Source organism: Vigna unguiculata, chromosome 3, assembly GCF_037176805.1.
Source record: "Vigna unguiculata cultivar grain cowpea cultivar isolate G323 ecotype 2 chromosome 3, ASM3717680v1, whole genome shotgun sequence".
Lineage (NCBI taxonomy): Eukaryota > Viridiplantae > Streptophyta > Magnoliopsida > Fabales > Fabaceae > Vigna > Vigna unguiculata.
Genome location: NC_140794.1, coordinates 32,832,287 through 32,840,614, shown reverse-complemented (window position 1 = coordinate 32,840,614; position 8,328 = coordinate 32,832,287).

Genomic DNA, 8,328 nt, shown 5'->3' with positions numbered 1-8,328 from the left:
GGAAACTAGAAACTGATATTCGAAAAAAACGGTTGCTTAATTACAGTATTGATTTTGGAATCTGTATATTTTGTGGTAACTGTATTGAGTATTGTCCAACAAATTGTTTATCAATGACCGAAGAATATGAACTTTCAACTTATGATCGCCACGAATTGAATTATAATCTAATTGCTTTGGGTCGTTTACCAGTATCAGTAATTGATGATTATACAATTCGAACAATTCAAATAAAATGATTTCAAATTCTTCACAAAAATAATTGAATTTCTCTATATATAGAATAAAAAAAAAGATATTCTATTTTTTTGAAATGACTCTTTGGCATAAAGAAAAGAATGAAATTCCATTGATTCTATAACAACTGTACCTAATAACAATTCACATATCTTATCTTAGGATTTGGTGAATTTCTATGCACAGATAATTTTCGTATTTAACAAGTTTTTTCCTGGTCATATCAATAAGGTCATGAAATTTCTATTTATCTTTTATTTTACATATAATGGATTTGTCCGAATCGCTACATGATTTTATTTTAATCTTTCTTGGATCAGGTCTCATATTAGGAAGTCTAGGAGTAGTATTCTTTACGAATCCGATTTTTTCTGCTTTTTCATTGGGACTAGTTCTTGTTTGTGTATCTTTATTCTATATTTTATCAAACTCCCATTTCGTAGCTGCCTCACAGCTACTTATTTACGTGGGCGCTATAAATGTTTTAATAATATTTGCTGTGATGTTTATGAATGGTTCGGACTATTACCAAAATTTTCGTGTTTGGACCGTTGGGGATGGAATTACTTTGATGGTTTGTACCAGTATCTTTCTTTCACAAATAACTACTATTCTAGAGACATCATGGCACGGAATTATTTGGACGACAAGACCCAATCAGATTTTAGAGCAAGATTTGATAAGTACTAGTCAACAAATTGGAATTCATTTATCAACAGATTTTTTTCTTCCATTTGAACTAATTTCAATAATTCTTTTAGTTGCTTTAATAGGTGCAATTTTTGTGGCTCGCCAATAAGAAAGTTTTCGAACTAATAAAATAATATAAATTACATTTTGTTAGAATTTATTACATTTCTTTTTTGTTGAATTATATGTTAAGGAAAAAGAATATTTATGTATAAAGTATAAAATCTTTTTGCAAATACTTGATTTTGTTGTAGACTTATTATGTTAGGCAATAAAATCCGTTGAATTCATATTCATATCGAAATGAATAAAAATTGAAAAGGAGTTGGTCAATGATATTCGAGCATACACTTGTTTTGAGTGCTTATTTATTTTCTATAGGTATCTATGGATTGATCACGAGCCGAAATATGGTTAGAGCCCTTATGTGTCTTGAACTTATACTAAATGCAGTTAATATAAATCTCGTAACCTTTTCTGATTTTTTTGATAGGCGGCAACTAAAAGGAAATATTTTTTCAATTTTTGTTATAGCTGTTGCAGCCGCTGAAGCAGCTATCGGACCAGCTATTGTTTCCTCAATATATCGTAATAGAAAATCAACCCGTATCAATCAATCAAATTTGTTGAATAAATAGTATTATTCATAAAAAAAAGTCTAATTTTGAATAGTGTGTACTATATAATCCATTCAAATTAGCAGAAATGATATATCCTTTTTAATCATGTTTGCGTTTGCGAAAACAAAGATAAGAAATCAAAGTATCTTGGTTCTATTCTCTTATTAGTTATTAATCTATAAATATATTTTTAGTAGCAAAATTCTTATAAATCATTGATTCATCTGGTATATAATATAGATATATATATATAGATATATATATATCATATATAGATATATATAATTGGTTTACCAATTTACTAGATTGAAAATGTTGAATTTTTGATGTTCAAGGATTATGTTCCAATGTCACATTCAGTAAAGATTTATGATACATGTATAGGATGTACTCAATGTGTACGAGCCTGCCCAACAGATGTATTAGAAATGATACCTTGGGACGGATGTAAAGCTAAACAAATTGCTTCTGCCCCAAGAACAGAGGACTGTGTTGGTTGTAAGAGGTGTGAATCCGCCTGTCCGACGGATTTCTTAAGTGTTAGAGTTTATTTATGGCATGAAACAACTCGAAGCATGGGTCTAGCTTATTGATACGTTTCAAAAAGAACCGCATACAAGTACTTTTTTTTACTGGCAAAAACCCGGGCTCAAAATAAAAAAATATTTTGAGCCCGGGTTTTTGTAGTCTAAGTATATCTTATTTTTATCACGAATTATTTTCCTTGGTTAACAACAGTTGTAGTTTTGCCAATAGTCGGAGGTTCTTTAATTGTCTTATTTCCCCATAAAGGAAATAAGACAATTAAATGGTATACTTATTGTATATGTTTCATAGATCTCCTTCTAATAACCTATGTATTTTGTTATCATTTCGAATTAGATGATCCACTAATCCAATTGACAGAAAATTATAAATGGATCCATTTTTTTGACTTTTACTGGAGATTCGGAATAGATGGACTCTCTCTAGGACCCCTTTTATTAACGGGATTTATCACTACGTTAGCTACGTTATCAGCTCAACCGGTTACTCGAGAATCTAAATTATTCTATTTTCTAATGTTAGCAATGTATAGTGGTCAACTAGGAACATTTTCTTCTCAAGACATTTTACTTTTTTTCATCATGTGGGAATTAGAATTAATTCCCGTTTATCTACTTTATATCTATGTGGGGTGGAAAAAAACGTTTGTATTCAGCTACAAAGTTTATTTTGTACACTGCGGGAAGTTCTGTTTTTTTATTACTGGGAATTCTGGGTATGGGTTTCTATAGTTCTAATGAACCAACATTAAATTTTGAATCATTAACTAATCAATCATATCCCGTGGCACTGGAAATAATCTTCTATATGGGATTTCTTATTGCTTTTGCTGTCAAATCACCAATTATACCCTTACATACATGGTTACCTGATACCCATGGAGAGGCGCATTACAGCACTTGTATGCTTTTAGCCGGAATATTATTAAAAATGGGAGCATATGGGTTGGTTCGAATTAATATGGAATTATTATCTCGCGCTCATTCTATATTTTGTCCCTGGTTAATGTTATTAGGTTCCATTCAAATAATCTATGCAGCTTCAACATCTCTTGGTCAACGCAATGTAAAAAAAAGAATAGCTTATTCCTCGGTCTCTCATATGGGTTTCTTAATTTTAGGAATTGGTTCTATAAGCGAGACAGGGCTGAATGGGGCTATTTTACAAATAATCTCTCACGGATTTATTGGTGCTGCCCTTTTTTTCTTGGCGGGAACTAGTTATGATAGACTACGTCTTCTTTATCTCGACGAAATGGGTGGAATGGCTATCCCAATGCCAAAAATATTCACGATTTTCACTACCTTATCGATGGCTTCTCTTGCATTACCGGGCATGAGCGGTTTTGTTGCAGAATTTATAGTATTATTGGGAATAATTACCAATCAAAAATATCTTTTCATCACAAAAATACTCATAACTTTTGTAACTGCAATTGGAATGATATTAACTCCTATTTATTTATTATCTATCTTACGTCAAATGTTTTATGGATACAAGCTTTTTAATAAACAAAATTCTTATTTTTTTGATTCGGGGCCACGAGAATTATTTATTTCAATTTCTATCCTTATACCCGTAATAAGTATTGGCATTTATCCAGATTTTATTTTTTCAATTTCGGCTGACAAGGTTGAAGCTATTCTCTCTCATTTTTTATAGATAGTTTTTGGGAATAAATGAAAAAGAAAAAATAGAAATCAATCCGATGCACAATAAAAAAAAATGGATTTCTTTTTGTATTTTCTTAATTACATAAAAATGAAATTGAATTCTAATTGAATATTTTTGTTGTTTGTGAGAACCCCTTGAATCAATATTACATTACTTGATTCAATGGGGTCTTAATCATTTTATTGGGAGTTTTTTTTCTTATTCTATAGAATGTTCCCAATATTTGTGAATTTTTTTAAATTAATTAGGTGTAAATGAACCATAACTATGTAGTCCTATTCCTAAAAGATTTATCCCTAAATAACATATCCAAATTATAAGAAAGCCTATGGAGGCCACTATTGAAGAATTTCTATATTCCAATTTTTTATTTTTTCTAGTATGTAAATAAATTGCGAAAATAGTCCAAGTAATAAAAGCCCAAGTTTCCTTTGGATCCCAATTCCAATATGATCCCCATGCCTCATTAGCCCATACTGCTCCAGATATATTACCTATTGTTAAAAAGATAAAACCTAGACTAATAGTACGGTAACCCCAACGATCCAATTGTTGAATAAATTGATATCTATAATAATTTCTATAAGACGAATAAAACGGAAAAGGAGTTTGTTGTAAAATATTCTTTTTATCATTCATATTCATATATTTGATTTCAGCAAAAGAAAAGGATTCATTAAAAAAAAACAAAGTCTTGCTTTTACCAAGAATTTGTATGAGTTCTTGAAATGTAATGACTAAAATAGCCACTGATATTAATGATCCACATAAAAGAGTTGTATAACCCAATATCATCATACTTACGTGCATCATTAACCAATGGGACTGTAAAGCAGGCACTAATTTTAAGGATTCATGCATTTCGGTTAAAAGACCCGAAGTAGCAAAGCCTTGGGTAAAAAGAATACTTGGTGTTATTATTGTATTGAAATAGTCATTTTTTTGTTTTTTGAAGCAAAGAACCATATAAAAGATAGAAAAAGTCCATGAAAGAAATATTAATGATTCATATAAATTACTAAATGGTAAATGGCCTGAAAAAATCCAACGAGTAACTAACAATCCTGTGATACAAAAAAAGGTTATTATCATGCCTTTTTTGAACAAATTGTATAATCCTATGATTTCATTGCCTAATAATAAGGTTATCAAATGAATTGAAATTAAAATAGATACGACCGAAAAGGATATATGAGTTAATATATGCTCTAAAGTGGAAAATACCATATAGAATGAAAAAATAGAAATACTTGGAATAGAAATAATAATTCTTTATAGGAACTTTTTTTTAGAAGATAAGATGCCGCTACTCGGACTCGAACCGAGATGCTCTAGCACTGCTTCCTAAGAGCAGCGTGTCTACCAATTTCACCATAGCGGCTGACTCGAAACCATAATAACCCAATTTTAGTCAATTGTCGAGATTCAAAGAATCAATTAAAACACAATATTTGTTTACTAAACATTCAATAAAATAATTTTAAAGAATTCTATTAGAATCTATTAAATATAGAATGTAAATATCATAATATAGAATGTAAATATCCTAAATTCATAACTGAATCTTATATTCTATATCAATTTTATATTCATATTTTTGTATTTAAAAAAGAGTCGTTGAATCCAGTTAATTGAAATTATTCTAACGTTTATATTTGTTACAGAAAAAGCTTTTTGAATTCCCCGTAAAAATAGATTGCCCTAATGAAAAAGCTTTTAATGCTGTAAAATATCCCTTCTTTTTCCATAAAGTGTTCCGAATAAGTTTTTTTGATATAGACGTGCGCTTTTTTGGAACTGCCATAGAATTAGTATAGTTTTTTATTGTTATAGAATTTTATGTGAAAGACATTTTGCGGTAAATGAAAATTAAGTTTATCTCTAATTAGACATATATTTTATATATTTGAATTTCCATTTTTGTTTTTATTATATTTATAATAAGAATATAATACTTTTTAGAAAGTTTTCCCCAAATCGCTATTTCTTATTGTAATAAAAACTTAATTAGTTAAGTTAAATTTAATGAACTAAACCAATGTTCAAAAAATATTGTCCAAAGAGTCAGAATAATGAATAATCGATTATTCTATTTTATTAAATTCTATCTTTCTTTGTTATTAACCGAAACCATTCCTTTACTTTACAAAAAAGATAAAAGAAAAACCTAAGAAACCAAATTCATTAGAATCCTAATTTTTTTTCTTTATTGTATGGAATATACACATCAATATTCATGGATCATACCTTTTATTCCATTCCCAGTTCCGATGTTAATAGGAGTGGGACTTCTACTTTTTCCCACTGCAACGAAAAATATTCGCCGTATTTGGGCTTTTCCTAGTATCTTATTGTTAACTATAGTTATGATTTTTTCGCTTGATTTGTCTATTCATCAAATCAAGAATAGTTTGTTTTTTCAATATGTATGGTCTTGGACCATAAATAATGATATTTCTTTAGAGTTTGGGTACTTGATCGATTCACTTACTTCTATTATGTCAATATTAATTACTACGGTTGGCATTCTCGTTCTTATTTATAGTGATAATTATATGTCTCATGATCAAGGATATTTGAGATTTTTTGCTTATCTTACTCTTTTTAATATTTCAATGTTGGGATTAGTTACTAGTTCGAATTTGATACAAATTTATTTTTTTTGGGAATTAATTGGAATGTGTTCTTATTTATTAATAGGCTTTTGGTTCACCCGCCCTATTGCGGCAAATGCTTGTCAAAAAGCATTTGTAACGAATCGTGTAGGGGATTTTGGTTTATTATTGGGAATTTTAGGTCTTTATTGGATAACGGGTAGTTTGGAATTTCGGCATTTGTTTCAAATTATAAATAATTTGATTTCTAAAAATGAAATGAATATTTTTTTTTTTACTCTGTTTGCCCTCTTGCTATTTTGTGGCTCAGTTGCAAAATCTGCCCAATTTCCTCTTCATGTATGGCTACCCGATGCTATGGAGGGACCTACTCCAATTTCTGCCCTTATACATGCTGCTACTATGGTAGCCGCTGGAATTTTTCTTGTGGCTCGTCTTTTTCCTCTTTTCATAGTGCTACCCAAAATAATGAACGCAATAGCTTTTATAGGTATAATAACAGTAATATTAGGAGCTACTTTAGCTATTGCTCAAAAAGATATTAAGAAAAATTTGGCCTATTCTACAATGTCTCAATTGGGTTATATGATGTTAGCTTTGGGTATGGGATCTTATCGAGGTGCTTTATTTCATTTGATTACTCATGCTTATTCAAAAGCATTGTTGTTTTTAGGATCTGGATCCATTATTCATTCAATGGAAGCTCTTGTCGGATATTCTCCAGCTAAAAGTCAAAATATGGTTTTTATGGGCGGTTTAACAAAACATGTACCAATTACAAAAACTTTTTTTTTTAGTGGGTACACTCTCTCTTTGCGGTATTCCACCCTTTGCCTGTTTTTGGTCTAAGGATGAGATTCTTAATGATAGTTGGTTGTATTCACCAATTTTTGCAATAATAGCTTGTTCTGCAGCAGGATTAACTGCATTTTATATGTTTCGAATTTATTTACTTGTTTTTGAGGGATATTTAAACGTTCATTTTTTGAATTTTAATGGAAAAAAAAATAGTTCATTCTATTCAATATCTTTATGGGGGAAGAAACAAGTAAAACTTAAAAGAAAAAACGAAAATTTTTTCTTAGTTTTACTAAAAATAAAAAAGAATGAAATAACTTCTTTTTTTATCCGGAAGAGATATCTACATCGCGTTAATCAAAATATTAAAAATATAAAACATCTTGTTTTTGGTATTATGCATTTTGGCACTAAAAAAACTGCTTGTTTATATCCTAATGAATCTAACAATACTATGCGATTTTCTATGCTTATTTTAGCGCTCTTTACTTTATTCGTTGGTGCTGTAGGAATTTCTTTCAGTCAAGACGGAATACATTTGGATATTTTATCAAAATTGTTAATTCCGTTTATAGATCTTTTACATAAAGATTCAGAAAATTTTATGAATTATTATGAATTTTTCACAAACGCAACTTTTTCTTTGAGTTTCACTTTTTGGGGAATATTTCTAGCGTCTTTTTTTTACAAATCGGTTTATTCCTATTTAAAAAATTTGAATTTATTAAATTTATTTGAAAAAAGTTTTCTTAAAAAAAATGTTGCCGATCATTTTCAAAATATCATATATAATTGGTCGTATAATCATGGTTATATAGATCTTTTTTATGAAAAATCTTTAATTGCTAGTATCAGAAGATTAGTGAAATTAAATTCTTTTTTTGATAAAAAAAGAATTGATGGAATTACGAATGGAATAGGTATTACAAGTTTTTTTCTAGGAGAAGCTATCAAATATGTGGGGGGGGGGCGAATAGCTTCGTATATATTATTGTATATTCTAGATATATTAATCTTTCTAGTAATTTTATTGTTACATCGAAACAAATAAATATTGATGAATCTCATGAATATGGAACTCGGTAAGAAAAGGGGATTTAAAAATTGAAAAAGAAGATTCTGAAAGAATCTTCTTTGAATACTAAAAT